Source organism: Octopus sinensis, linkage group LG21 (genome assembly GCF_006345805.1).
Source record: "Octopus sinensis linkage group LG21, ASM634580v1, whole genome shotgun sequence".
Lineage (NCBI taxonomy): Eukaryota > Metazoa > Mollusca > Cephalopoda > Octopoda > Octopodidae > Octopus > Octopus sinensis.
This window is the reverse complement of record NC_043017.1, coordinates 20143557-20158439: the sequence shown is the minus strand read 5'-3', so window position 1 is coordinate 20158439 and position 14883 is coordinate 20143557. Positions and strand designations below refer to the sequence as shown.

Genomic DNA, 14883 nt, shown 5'->3' with positions numbered 1-14883 from the left:
CTAAGACAGGAGAGTCTAAGAGGAGGTATAAATATATATAATATATTATATATATATATAATATACATATACCTTATTTTAATGTGTATAAGGGACCCCTAATTTTGCAGGCTTAAAATTTGGAAAAAAAAAGGTTTTGTACGGGATTATAATACTATCCATGTATAAGAAACTCCCATATTTTTTAACCTAATTTTTAACCAAAAGGGGTCCCTTATACACGTTAAAATACAGTGTATATATAATGAATATCTTTTATCTTTTGCTTGTTTCAGTCACTGGACTGCGACCATGTTGTGGCACAGCCTTAAACTTTTAGTCAAATGAAGTGACCCCACTAATTCTATTTTTTTTTCAAGGAGTGTTTCTAGTTCTATTGGTCTCTTTAACCAAATGACTAAGTCACAGGGATACGAACATACCAACAATGGTTGCCAGACAGTGGTGGGGAGAGAAAAACAGACACAAAATCACACACATACATATATATGTGTATATATACATATATATATGTGTGTGTGTGTATATATGTGTGTGTGTGTGTGTGTGTATATATATATATATATAATATATATATATGTCAGGTTTCTTTCAGTTTCCATCTGCCAGATCCACTCACAAGACTTTGGTTGGCCTAAGGCTATAGTAGAAGACACTTCTCCAAGGTGCCATGCAGTGGGACTGAACCTGGAACTATGTGGTTGGGAAGCAAGCTTCTTACCACACAGCCATATGTAAACATTTAAATATACATATGCACACACACTTATATATACGCTCACACACATACATGCACATATATATTTATGAATGTATGTATACTGATAGATAGATAGATCAGATCTTAAACCTATAAAAAAATACAAGATGTTTAGCCAATAATAACAATAGGAAAGAAGTTTCTATAGCCTATAGCATCAAGAGAATTTCAGCCTGTAGCAACAATAGAAGAATATAGTCTATTGTAACAATAAAAGACATCAGCCGACCGTATTCCAAAAGAGTATCACATCATGTTACGTACTTTATTAACATAATGTGACATGACATGATGGTCAGTAATGGAGTGCTTTTTGCAAAACAAGCCTGCTCAAACCTCACTGACCTCATCATATTCAATAACAATTCTGTATGAACAGAAATGCAAATTTGATTATTTTTGGTCACTAGACTACCCCCCCCCCCAGTAACATTCGAACAAGAATGCGCATCCATTATTCTATCATTCTATCAAGCGATGAAGGAGGATTTACCAAAAAATTCCTTGGTCCGGTGACCAGTTTCTTGGTAGAGATATCACATTACATATATTTATTAATGCTATCCTCTCAGACTGCTTATAAAATTTGTTTGAAGAAAATGGTAAAAATAGCTTCTAAAAATCAATTTCTTTGCTATCCACTCAGTTATCCTTATCATCATCATCTTCATCATTGTCATCATCATCATTATTCTCATCCTTATTCAATGTCTATTTTCCATGCTGGCATGAGTTGGATAGTTTGACAGGAGCTGGCAAGGCTGGAGAGCTGCACCAGGCTCCAATCGTCTGTTTTGGCATGGTTTCTATGGCTGGACACCCTTCCTTACGTCATCCACTTTACAGAGTGTACTAGGTGCTTTTTATGTGGTACCAGCACCAATGTTTTATACAGGAGTGGCTGTGTGGTAAGTAGCTTGCTTACCAACCGCATGGTTCTGGGTTCAGTCCCACTGCATGGCACCTTGGGCAAGTGTCTTCTACTATAGCCTCGGGCCAACCTAAGCCTTGTGAGTGAATTTGGTAGACAGAAACTGAAGGAAGCCCATCGTATATGTGTGTGTGTATATGTGTATGTGTATGCACGTATGTGTGTGTTTGTGTGTCTGTGTTTGTTCCCACCATCACCACCATCATTTGATAACCAATTTTGGTATGTTCACGTTCCCGTAAAAGGAACCGATAGAATAACTACTAGGATTACAAAGAATAAGACCCGGGATCGATTTGTTTGACTAAAGGCAGTGCTCCAGCATGGCCGCAGTCATATGACTGCAAAAAATAAAAGAATAAAAGAATGGCACCAACCCGAGAAGAAATGTAAACTTGATTATGTCTCGTCTCAAAACTTACCATCCAAAGTCACATTCCATTAAGAATACACATCCATCATTTTACCATTCCACTGAAGGATAAAGGAGAATTCACAAAACCATCTTAAGTCTGGTGACCAGTTCCTTGTTTAAGATATCGCATCGCATAGATTTATTAATGCCATTCTCTTAGTCTGCTTCCAAAATTTGTTTGAAGGAAATGGTAAAAATAGCTTCTAAAAGTCATTCAAAGTCATCTGTCATAATTCTAATCTCTCGTATCAATCGAAATATTTTTTCAGTCTCATTTCTTTTTTTTTTTTTCCTTCTAATGAAAAGACGTAAATGATAATTCTGATAATTATAATTATAGCCAATAATTGATTCTATCAAATAACTGATTGTATCGCACTTGGGTGAGATAAAGGAAATATCAAATGAGGAGGTGTGTGTGTGTGCAAGTGTGCATGTGTGTGCATGCATGCATATATATATATATATAATATATGTATATTTCTGTATGTATATATATGTGTATTCATATGTATATATGTATATATATATATATATATATATATATATATATACATGTATATGTATATATGTATGTGTGCATATATATGTGTGTGTGTGTGTGTGTGTGCATGTATGTATAGATAGATGGACGATAGATAAGCAAATACATACATGCATGTATGCATGTATGTATGAGTATATGTGAATGTATGTGTGTGTGTGTGTGGGTGTGTGTGTGTGCAGCAGTGAGGTGGCTGAGTTGTTAGCACGCCAGACAAACTGCTTAGCAGCCTTTCATCTATCATAGTTTTACCATTCTGAGTTCAAATTCTGCCAAAATCAACTTTGACTTTCATCCATTCAGGGTTGATGAAATGAGTACCATTTGGGTACTGGGGGTGGGGGTAGGGTCAGTGTAATCTGGCAACTCTGTCCACTGATATTTCTGGACTTGTACCTATTGTAGAAAAAAATGAATATGTACGTATGTGTGTGTAATATTTTAGTTATATAATATATATATATATAATATATATATATATATATATACATATAGGCACAGGTGTGGCTGTGTGGTAAGTGGCTTGCTTTACCAACCACATGACTCTGGGTTCAGTCCCACTGTGTGGCACTTTGAGCAAGTGACTTCTGCTATAGCCTCGGGCTGACCAAAGCCTTGTGAGTGGATTTGGTAGACAGAAACTAAAAGAAGCCCATCGTATATATATATATATATATATATGTGTGTATATGTGTGTATGTGTGTGTGTCCGCAACTTTGCTTGACAACTGATGCTTGTGTGTTTATATCCCCATAACTTAGCAGTTCAGCAAAAGAGAGCAATAGAAGAAGTACTAGGCTTACAAAGAATAAGTCCTAGGGTCGATTTGCTCGACTAAAGGTGGTGCTCCAGCATGGCCATAGTCGAATGCCTGAAACAACTAAAAGAATAATATAGATATTCTTATATATATATATATATTCTCATATATATATATATTTATATATATATTCTCATATATATATTTATATATTAATATATATTAATATATTTATATATATTTAAATATTAATATTTATGTATGTATTATATACATATATATATACATACATACATACATATATTTATGGGCTTAGTAAAATAATAAGGAGACATTTAGGAACCATAGAAGTCAATATATGAATAACTTTTGAAATTTTCCTATCAACTGAAGTGTGTGTGTATGTGTGTGTGCGTGCATACACGTGTTTGTGTGTGTGTAGGTTTATATTCATACACACAAACACAAACATGTCTACACATAGATAAATACAAATTTTGCAAAAAAATTACAATGGTATATATTAATGGTTTATGGTCTCGAGTAAATTAGAAGGATGGACAGATTAATTAGTCCAGCCAGTGTAATGAAAAATATCTGTCTAATGATATCTTTTAATATGAATGCATTTCAGTTTTAGTCCTGTTATTTTTTTAAAATCTTCCTACAGATTATTTGAATGGAAAATCAAAGCCAAAAACGAACTTTACATATGTGTGTGGGTGGTGTAGGTTTAGTTGGGATGCGTCGTTGGATATGGGTACTTGGGTAATGGGTGGGATGTGTACAAAAAACGTGTACATATATGTACACACACGAGCATATATATATATATATATATATACATATATATATAATATTATCATATATATATTATATATATATATATATATATACATATTATATATATATATATATATATATATATATATATATATATATATATATATATATATATATATGCACGTGTGCGTACATATATATATATATACATAATATATATATATATATATATATATATATATATATATGCGCGTGTGTGTACATATATGTACAGTTTTTTGTACACATCCACCCATTCACCACGCACCCATATCCAACGACGCATCCCAACTAAACCTGCACCACCCACACACATATGGAAAGTTCGATTTTGGTTTTGATTTTCGCGTAACCTGTCGCCCGGCCAGTCCGGCATCGTTTGTCCCCTCTGTGTTTAGCCCCTTGTGGGCAATAAAGAAAATTATTCAGGGGTCAATAAAATAGGAGCAATACTGAGATTCAAAGAAATCGACTTCATCCCCTGAAACTGCTGGCCTGGTACCAAAATCTTAAAGCGTTATTACATACAAGAGTGGTTTGTTTGTCGGTGTGTTCTACAAGATAATTCTCAAATTCAATTTGCTTGGAGCATCCGAACATCAAGCATCTACTATCCCCAAATGTGTTTGAAACAACTTTGCATATGAATAAACATAAAACTCTCTCGACATTAAAATATGAATTTCTCCAATTTGGTTTCAAAGCCGTTACTTAGATATTAACATATCTATTTATTAATCTTTTCATGACAGTTCTCCTTATATTAAATTTAGCCACTTTTCCTGAAGCTTGCTAGACTTCTATAAGAAGTTTTATGGCAATCTTTTTATTTCCGAAAGTAGCGCACATAGCAAAGAACACCAATTTATATTACCATTTTAGTTCCAGTCTGCTGCTGCTGCCACTGCCGCTGCTGCTACTTCTACTACTACTGCTGCTTCTAATTCTGGTGTGGTGTGCATTCTATTTTATTTTTATCACCATTTAACATTCTAAGGTTTCGATGCTGTCTAAACTTTAGAGTTTTCGATAGGAAATAACCATTATCATCACCATCATTATCATCATCATCCTTTTCTACTCTAGGCACAAGGCCCGAAATTTTTGGGGAGGTGGGGACCAGTCAATTAGATCGACCCCAGTATGCAACTGGTACTTAATTTATCAACTCCGAAAGGTTAAAAGGCAAAGTCAACCTGGGTGCCCCTGAAAGAATGAAAGGCAAAGTTGACCTGAGAATTTGAACTCAGAATGTGAAGACAGATGAAATACCTATTTCTTTATTACCCACAAGGGACTAAACATAGAGGGAACAAACAAGGACAGACATAGGTATTAAGTCGATTACATCGACCCCAGTGTGTAACTGGTACTTAATTTATCGACCCCGAAAGGATGAAAGGCAAAGTCGACCTCGGCGGAATTTGAACTCACAACGTAACGCAGACGAAATACCACTAAGCATTTCGCCCGGCGTGCTAACGTTTCTGCCAGTTCCCTGCCTTCATTATCATCGTCATCACCATTATTTTAATATTCACCATGTTTTTCATGTTTCCATGGGTCAGGTGGAATTTGGTGTGCCAGATTTTCTGTGGATGGATTACCTTCTTGTCACCAACTTTTGCCTGTTTCCCTATTTCCAAGCAAACATAATATTTTCCCCATGGCCAGACAAGTTTTTGATATTCCAATGTTTATGGAATATTGGAAACAAATGATATTATTTGTGTAACAGTGACACTCATTTGCCACGACCATGTTATGTGAAGACAAGGAGTTACAAACACACACATGTACATACATACATACATACGTACATATGTACATACATACATACATACATACATATAAAAATATCCTGTTGTTGATGTTGAAATTCCAATGAAGGAGCCTTGGATCTAGGCAAGAAATCTCTCTATATATAAACAGCAAAATGTCTGTGTGTGTGTCCTTTATACAAATCCACAATTTTTCAGTTAGAGAGAGAGCTCGCACTTTCTATGGTCATCTAAAACCGTCCAAGGGTGGTCGTGCACATCTTTACATTTCCCCAGTCACCCAGCAAAGCCATTAAAAAATCAATAGAAGTGACATTTTTGTGAATTTTCTATCCAAAACCCAATTGAAATGCCCAAAACTTGATACGCCAATTGAATGCCAGCTAGCTGTATGTGATTGGTCAGAGATTTGGACAGTACTCGTGTGTATGTGCGCACGCACGCAGCTGTATATACATGCACTAGCATATGACCCAGCGTTGCCGGGTCATAGTGCTAGTCTTGAAATAAAGCTGAACAATGATATACATACATACATACATATGTATGCATGTATTTATATAAATATGTATATACATGATAGGATTTTTTCAGTTTCCATCAATGAAATCCACTCACAAGCATTGGGGAGAGGGGCTATAATAGAAGAAATTTTCCCAGAGTGCTATGCTGTGACTTTGCCTTTCGTCCTTTCAGGGTTGATAAAACAAGTACCAGTTGGATACTGGGGGGGGGGTCAAAGCCATTGGCTAACCTCCTCTCTCAAAAATTTCAAGCCTTGTGCCGATAGCAGAAATAATTATCATTTTCCTTATCTCTCCTTTGTGAGTTCAAACAAAGGATAAGTAACCCCTGTTAGCATGGTCAGGGTTTGTTTTAACAAATTTGGATATTTGCATAAACAAGCTCATTTAAAGATTTTGGTTTTCTGTTTCCAGTGACCTTCAGAACCGAAAACATGTGAATAAAAATAAAATTCTCACAGAACTCATTTTTATTATTCAGCGCCATTTGACCCTTTTCATGATCTCATTTCAAATGAAACACACTGTTTCTGTGTTTCAATTAATTTCGGAACAAGCCAAGATTACAGAGGAGTGTTTAGTAAAAATAATTAACTTTTTCATAATTAAGAAATAAAAAATTGATATTTGGAACATAAATTAAGCAAAATAGTTTTTTTTTTTTCAAAAATTAAAATTGAACATTGAAATTTAGATATAACAGTATTATAATTGATTTTACCTCTCGTGTACTTCGGGTTGATTGAATAAAGTACCAGCAAAGTACCAGGGTGAACATAATTGATTTTTTTTTGCCCCACCAAAAATTTAGGGTCCTAGAGGTCAACTTTGCCTTTCCTCCCTTTATTTTCTTTCTTCTACTTGTTTAAGTCATTGGACTGCGGCCATGCTGGAGCACTGCCTTGACGAAACTTTAGCTGAATGAATCAACCCCTGTACTAATTTTTTACTTTTTAAGCCTGATTCTATCGATCTTTTTGCTGAACCGTTAAGTTATAGGGACATAAACACACCAACACCAAGTAGTAGTGGGGGACAAACACTGACACAGAGATACACACACACATAATCAAACACACACATTTATATATCAGGTGGTGCTCCAGCATGGCCACAGTCAAATGACTGAGACAAGAGTAAAAGAATATATCTGGCTTCTTTCAATTTCCGTCTACCAAATCCACTAACAAGGCTTTAGTCAGCCTAAGGCTGTAGTAGAAGACACTTACCCAAGGTGCCATGCAGTGGGACTGAACGAGAACCATGTGGTTGGTAAGCAAGCTCCTTCTCACACAGCAACACCTTAGTAAAATAAAGTACCAGATGAGTACTTTATGTTCTGAGTTCAAATTCTACTGAGGTTGACTTTGCCTTTCATCCTTTCAGGGACGATAAATTAAATACCACTGAAACACTGGGGTCGTTGTAAATGGTTAATCCTCTCCCTGCCACAAAAATTTCAGGCCTTGTGCCTTTAGTAGAAGGGATTATTATTATTATTATTTACTAATTCTCTCTCCCCGTCCTTCTGCTCTTCTACTGGTTTCGACTTTGCCGCCATTTCAGCTGTCTTTTCATTCATCTTCTTGAATTTCTGCTAAGTTCTCTAATTCCGCATCTATTTCCTAATTTGGGACTCATTTGCAAGTCTTGTAAACATCTTGTCAAAATTCTACCCCCCTTCATTCGCTGCCATCAGCACCACCCCCACCGCCACCACTACCATGGTCATAACTATCGCTACCTTCACCTCCACCACCACTAACACCAATCAACACAACCTACACCACCATCCACATTGCCATCATCACCGCCAAGACCCCATCACCAAGCAATCATCAAGCCTCCTCCTCTCCTTTTCATCCCCCTTCCTCCTTCTCATTATACTTTGTGTCAAACACAGTCACTCTGTAGTTGTTTTGTTGTTGTCGTCGTCGTCGTCATCGTTGAATCTTCTTTCTCATTAGCGCTGTTGTCGTTTTGGTTGTACTAGTGACTATCTTTTTCTTTTTTTTTTCTTGCTTTTTTTGTTGTTGCTGTTGTTGTCATTGTTATTGTAGTTCTTAACATTGTTGCCATCATTTGCAATGGCAGCAGTGTATTCCTTGCTGCTGCTGCTGCTGCTGTAGTCGTAGTAGTAGTAGTAGTAGTAGTAGTCTTTGTTTTGTGTTGTTGGTTTTATTATTAGAACCATGTCACTCTTGTTGTTGTGAGATTCTTGTTTCTGTTCTTGTTGTTATGCATGTTTACTGCTGATGTTCTTCTTGTTTTGTATTGCAGCGTTGTTGTTGCAGTTGGTGTTGTTGTCATCGGTGTTATTAGATTCTTGTTACAGTTAAATAATAATAATAATGAAATTATTGTATACAGTGCTCAGGTGCACCACAACTTTTGTTGTTATGCTCATGTTGATGTTGTTATAAGATTTTTGTTACTATCTTCATCATGTTGTTGTTGTGGTTATTTCGATTGCTGTCACTGTTCTTGTTGTTATTGCCTTTGTTGTTATGCTAGGTTTTATTCATGTTCTCATTGTTGTTGTCAGCATTATTATTAAATTTACGAAAAAAAAGGGACAAGCTAGCAAAATCATTACCATACTGGGCAAAATGCTTAGTGGCATTTCGTCTTGTCTCATGTTCTGAGTTCAAATTCCACCAAGGTCGACTTGGTCTTTCAAAATTTCAAGCCTTGTGCCTATAGTAGAAAGAATTATTATTAAGGCAGAAAAGCTGCCAGAACCATTAACATGTTGGATGCAATGCTTAGCGGTATTTCGCACATCGTTACATTCTGAGTTCAATTTCTGCTGAGGTCGACTTTGCCATTCATCCTTTCAGGGTTGATAAAATAAGCACCAGTTGAATACTGGGGCCAAAGTATTCCTTCAAATTCCAGGCCTTGAGCCAAAAGTAGAAAGGATTACTATAATAATAATTATTATTATTATTATTATTATTATTCTATGTTTGATTTTTGCTTTATATTTGTACAAGTTGGCTCCAAGTCTCACCCAAAGACCTCAAGAGACAACAGGTTGGAAGTTCGTGTTGTTGTTATGCCTAGTGTGTACCATATATTTGGTTTTGTATTTAGTGTTGTACTAGTGAATGTCTAAAAGAAAAACAACAAAAAAAAACAAAATTATATTTGTTTTAAAACTTGAGATTGCATAGAGAGTATTTTGCGTAGGATATGAGCAGTTCCCATGAGCACTATCTTTTGAATTTTTGCCATTTTGGGGTTTCCTGGTATCTGAGTTAGGTAGCGATCAGCCCCTTTAGCTATCATTCCCAGGACACCTATGACAACAGGTATTATATTATTATTATTATTATTATTATTATTATTATTATTATAATTACTATTATTATCATTATCATTATTATTATTAATGAGCTGCCAGAATCATTAATATGCTGGATGAAATGCTTGGAGGTATTTTGCTCATCTTCATGTTCTGAGTTCAAATTCTGAAGAGGTTGACTTTGCCTTTCATCCTTTCAGGGTTGCTAAAATGAGTACCAGTTATGCACTGGGGTCAATGTAATCAACTAGTCCCCTCCTCTAAATTGCAGGCCTTGTGCCTAAAGTAGAAAGGATCATTAGTATTGCTGTTGTTGTTGTTGTTGTCACACTCATTGCTCTTATTTGTTATGTTGAGTTTTGTTGTTGTTGTTATTTTTTCCTGTTCATCATATTGTTGCTGTTAATGTTGTTACTGTCTTGTGCCTTGTTGTTTCTGTATTTCAAAAGGGGGTGGTTAGGTCTCCAGCTCCTACCCCTACTCGACCTCATTTCTTCTGAACCCTACCCGCCCACCCTTATTCCTAAATTACTTGCTATTCTACTTTCTTTTTCCTTTTCTTTTTTTTTTCTTCTTACCCCTATTTCATTTACATTTTTCTCTATCTTCCTCTGTCTTCATTCTTCTTCCTCTTCTTAACCCCCACCCTCTCTTCTCTTTCCTTTCTCTTTTTGTCAATCATTCCTTCATATTTCTCACCACCCCCCACACACACATACACACTGTTGCTACCCCACACATCCTACCCTTAACTCTCATATACCCCTGTCCTCTGCCCCTACACTCATGCAGACCCCTATCCTCCACCTACCCCACACACCCATCCTAACCTCCAATCTCCCCTACCACACACCCCATGTTCACTACCCCATACACCCCTCTCGACCCAACACACCCTACCTTCCATTCCACACTCCCATCCTACACCTCAACCCCCCACGACCCTCTAACCCACCACCACACCACCAGCCACCCACAGTCCTATCCTCTACCTCACATACCCTGGGCTGCCTCTGCACACTTTTATCCACCTCCAACACCACGCCCTACACTATTTACAGAACTGCACCTCTCTCCCTGTCTCCATACAACTTTCACCCTGTCTGTTTCCATTTCTTTTAGTTTATATCATCCATCTCCTCCACCCCCTTCCTCTTCATCCTCTGCTCTTACCTCATCTTACTTCACTCTCAGTTTGGTCAGCTTTTACAGAGATGGGTGGTGAGGCAGCTTCAACAGTTTCTTGTGTTAAATTGGATTCGATACCCCAAATAACACCCTTCTCTTCTCCCAGCCTTAAAAAAGAAGAAAATTACAATTTATACACACACATAAACGCATACATATATATATATCATCATCATCATCATCATATATATATATCAATAGCAACTATAGGAAACTTTATCGAGAAAAATGCATGATACCTTTGCACCAAGAATGGAAAATGATGTGAATGTACTTGAAATACAAAACAGTTGTTTGTTTACTAAAAAAACTTGTTTAAGGAATTGATCATCGTAGCAGATGTTGATGCAGCATTTAAGAGCTGAGACAAAACAAATCCAGAAAAACATGCAATTTCTTCCACTATCAATAGAGAAATTTGAAGATTTTTAAATCCCATATTGGCTAATCAGATGTGAGAAATGTGATGCATCAATATTGGGCTGACTTCAAAGGATTTTCATAGAATTTTATGGTGTTTCTGCACATGTCATTGAAATGATAAAAATAAAGGTCAACATGACCTACAACTATATTCATGGGAGTAAGGATGAAGGGAAGATTAATGCATCCAAGATATGTCAAAATATGGACAATAAGATTCTGTTTAGAAAATATGGAGAAAAGTCAGTATTGATGCTAAACAAATGGCATTAAAACACAGCATTGTAATGATTTGCCATGAAACATTTGAACTTTAAGTAGAAAAGCTACAAACAGTAACATGCAAATATTGAGTTAAAATCTCTTTGAATAGAGAAAATTGAGTAGCCTTTTCTGCTTTTAGTTCAGCCTTAGGGGGCGAATTACTTCATGTATAGGTCTACGTATTTAGGACTTGAATTGGAACTAAACAACAATAAAAGATGCCTTATGTTTTGGGTTTTTTTTCATGTTGTTTCAGTCAGGAGTTAAACGGGGTTAGAAAGACAATGGTTTCAGATGCTCACAGACCTCCTGCTTCTCATGAGACATTGATGTGGTTTATATCAGACTGGAATATCTGCAAGCCAACTTCTGCTTGAAATATGTTAATGCCAAAGGATTGATCTTCCAGGAGGAAAAGATTGGAATTCCATAAGTCTGACTTTCTGGGAGAATATATTTTGGAATTCCAAAGTGTTAGTCTTCTGAGAGGAAAACATTCTGGAGTTTCAGAGGGTTGGTCTTCCAGGAGGAAAAGATTCTGGAATTTCATGCAGAACTTTTGAGAGGAATATATTTTGGAATTCCAAAGTGTTGGTCTTCTGAGAAGAAAACGTTCTGGAGTTTCAAAGGGTTGGTCTTCCAGGAGGAAAAGATTCTGGAATTTCGTGCAGAACTTTTGGGAGGAATATATTTTGGAATTCCAAAGTGTTAGTCTTCTGAGAGGAAAACATTCTGGAGTTTCAGAGGGTTGGTCTTCCAGGAGGAAAAGATTCTGGAATTTCATGCAGAACTTTTGAGAGGAATATATTTTGGAATTCCAAAGTGTTGGTCTTCTGAGAGGAAAACGTTCTGGAGTTTCAAAGGGTTGGTCTTCCAGGAGGAAAAGATTCTGGAATTTCGTGCAGAACTTTTGGGAGGAATATATTTTGGAATTCCAAAGTGTTGGTCTTCTAATGGAAAAATATTCAGGTATTTCAGAGTGTTCCTCTTCCAAGAGGAAAAAATTTGGGTATTTCAGGCTGACCTTGTCACAAGAAAAGATTTGGGAATTCCAATGTGTTGATTTTTCTGAAAGGAAAAGATTTTGGAATTCCAAAGGGTTAATCTTTTGAAAAGATAAGATTCAGGAACTTCAGAAGGTTGATCTTCCAGGAGAAAAAATGTTTTGATAGACCCAATACTTACCTGATACCTGATACTTTATTTTCCCAATCCCTTAGAAGCAGAAAGAACCAAGTCAACATGACATTATATCCTGTTCCATTTGTTTAACAGCAATCCTTTTTCTTCTTTATTCTCTCAAGAGAATCTTATTGTCCCTACTCTGATATATCTTGAGCACATTAACCTTTCCTTGAGCCTTGTTTCTATGAACATGATGGGGGTCAAGGTGACCTCTATTTGGTCGTTTCAATGACATGTGCAGGAACATCAATAAATGCTATGAAATGCTTTGAAGTTATTACACAGTATTGGTGCACATCTCTCCCACCTGATTAGGGAAGGAGACACAGGTGAGCTGGATGAAGGTGGAGGTGGTATACAACTGGTTAGCTGGAGAAGAGGGCAGGGTTCGTCTTATTTGTTCTTTTATCCCCACCCCACACACACCCTTTTTTTTACTTGTTTCCGTCATTGGACTGTGGCCATGCTGGAGCATACCTTGAAGGGTTTAGTGGAACGAATTGGCTCCACAATATATTTTTATGCCTGGTATTTATATCAATCCCTTTTGTCAAATTGCTAAGTTGCAAGGACATGAACAAACCAACACTGGTTGTCAAGTGGCGGGGAGAGACAAAGCACACAATACACACCACACACACACACGCACTACATAGATACACTCATATAACAGGTTTACACATAGTTTCCATCTACCAAATTCATTCACAAGGGATTTGTCAGTCCAAGGCTGTAAAAGATGCTTGCCCAGGGTGCACTGCAGTGGGACTGAACCTAAAACCACAAGGTTGCAAAGTGAACTCCTTAACCACACAGCCACGCTCTGATTACATCATCATCATCATCATCACACTGCTGTTTTCCATGTTGACACAAGTTGGACATTGTGAACGGTTCTGAAGGGTCCAAGGACAGCATCATGCACAAATGTCTGCCCCAGTACAGTTTCTAGTCAGATGTCCTCTCCTAATTCCAAATTTTTTTTTACGAAATGTTACTGAATGCATCTTTCATGACACCAGCACCAATGAGGTTGCCAATGCATCTTGAAAAACTAAGGCCCCCTTCAAATGAGTGGGACTACAGTATGGAAAGAGAAAGAGAGAGAGAGAGAATCGGTTTTATGCTGGGAGATGAAGGCTACTTCACATGAAACAGGGGTGAAGACACCAGAGTTGGATTGGAAAAGACAAATAAAAGGGTTTTCAGGGTGAGTCCTCAAAGTACAAGATGTGATAAACAGTCAGGGGTGAGATATGTTTAGTTTAGAGCATTAGTTCTCAATGGGGGTTCGTATGACCCATGGAGGTCCTCATAAGATTTTGCTCTTAAACTTTATCTGCAATAAATTGCTTATACTTCTCCAATCCACAGAATATTTGAACAATTCTTTGATATAATTCTTAATAATATTCAATTCCAAAAATATAACAGGATTTTTAAAACATTGAAGGGCACTGAGGGTCCATCCAAGTAAAACAGGAATAAAAGGTCTTCATAGGAAAAACCTGGTTGAGAACCTTCAGGGTCCGTATCAGATTTGTGAGGGTCCTTGCAAGCAAAATAGTAAAATGGGGATCCACAGTTGTACGTATTTTAAGGGTCTGTAAAAAAAAAAAAAACTTTGGTTTAGGTATGTTTATTGCCAGAAATAGCAAGGTTTCTTTCTCTCACACCTAACATTTTTCAACACATTTCTGGCCAGGAAACATGTTCTCTTGCAGTGAGCACTCTTGTAAACCCATACAAGTGAATGAATGAAAAGCAAAACAGGAATTTTGCAAGAAGGATCTATAGAACAATTCTTTTTATCTTTTAGCCTTCGGATTATTCTGTCAAATGTAATTCTAATCTATTCATACCATTTTGAATTAATTATGCATTATCTCTTATCTTCAAGATTTTCAATGATGTTATTATCATGTTCATCATCATCATCATCGTTTAACATACACTTTCCATGATGGCATGGGTCGGA

The 14883-nt window shown here is 36.7% G+C and overlaps 1 long non-coding RNA gene across 1 annotated transcript in view; it reads right to left on the bottom strand.

Moving 5' to 3' along the window:
- Window positions 1–10320: 10320 nt before the first annotated feature.
- Window positions 10321–14883, bottom strand: part of LOC118767354 — a 22102-nt gene continuing 17539 nt past the window's right edge. The window contains exons 2-4 of the long non-coding RNA XR_005003275.1: window positions 10760–10766; window positions 10492–10496; window positions 10321–10331 (exon numbers count right to left, since the gene is read on the bottom strand). This is a non-coding gene — a long non-coding RNA (uncharacterized LOC118767354). The remainder of the gene's footprint in view (window positions 10332–10491; window positions 10497–10759; window positions 10767–14883) is intronic.